Genomic DNA, 1,141 nt, shown 5'->3' with positions numbered 1-1,141 from the left:
CGAATAATGACTTGGGCAAACAAGTTGAAAATTTCTCAGACTTTCCTAAGGATGTACAAATGGGGGTGGTGGGAGGGGCGGGCAACAAGGCAGCCTTTTCATGATTAAGCATGAAAGATAATTACGTCATGGATTTATTCTTCTCATTTTCCCTATCTTTCAGAGCTTTGGAATCTGAGCTGGGTTTGGAGAGGATGGGGAAGGAGATGGAAACTTGCTTTTGAAATCCAAAATTCTCTTTTTTATGAGGCCTTGGTCAAACTGTCCAATGTCTGCATTAAACAAACACGAATTAAAGGAATGTACATTGTTCAACCTTCACAGAACCAGTGTCTATGAATAGTCAGGCCTCTGTGAACCAAGTCTTACAGACAGTGTGTTCACCTTCTTTTCCTTAAATATTTGATTCTTCTTCCATACTTATTCTCATGGATACTGGGTCACTGTGACAGCTGTTGGAATAACACATCTTCCTTGTGAAATTCAGTCACTCTCTGCCAGCTCCATTATTCCATTCCATTTGATCCTGTTCCATGTTTTCCTGTTCTCCTCTTTCATTTTGTAAGGGGTTCAGAACCTCCCCTGGAAGACAGAGCCCTCTGTGCATGCTCCAGGTCCCTCACCAGAGCTCCACTATGATGCTTTGGTCAAATCTTTGTAAATGCTTACCTGCTTTAGTCCTGCTATTACCAACCCTTTCCCCAACCTCTCCAACATTTGCCAACTGGGAGTAAGTGTGGTGCACCCACTTAGGAGGCCAGGGTCTGGGTATATTGGTAGTCTGGAGGCATTACCAGAGGGAAATAGTAGAAAGGAATGCCAGTCAAGACAAATTTTCAAATGCACGAAGTATATTTCTATTTCTTTCTTTCCATTAAGACTTTTCTCCCTTCATATGGGTCCCTATGTGAACAACCCCCTTCTCATTCTGAGTCACAGATCACACACACTACCTTCCCACCACATGCCCTCATGTTTGTGTGTGGACATGCTCTGGGTAGCCTCATCAAGGAGGAAACCTGGACTTCCTTCTCATTCAGACGCTTCTCCCCCACTGGCTCTCATTTCCAAGGCAAGCGCTACGTAACTGATGAGTTAAAATATTCTTGAGGGGAAAATAGAGTGTGCCCTTTTCTCCTTG

The sequence above is a fragment of the Myodes glareolus genome, chromosome 5 (assembly GCF_982192425.1).
Source record: "Myodes glareolus chromosome 5, mMyoGla1.1, whole genome shotgun sequence".
In the NCBI taxonomy this organism is placed as follows: domain Eukaryota; kingdom Metazoa; phylum Chordata; class Mammalia; order Rodentia; family Cricetidae; genus Myodes; species Myodes glareolus.
This window is presented reverse-complemented; position numbering follows the sequence as displayed.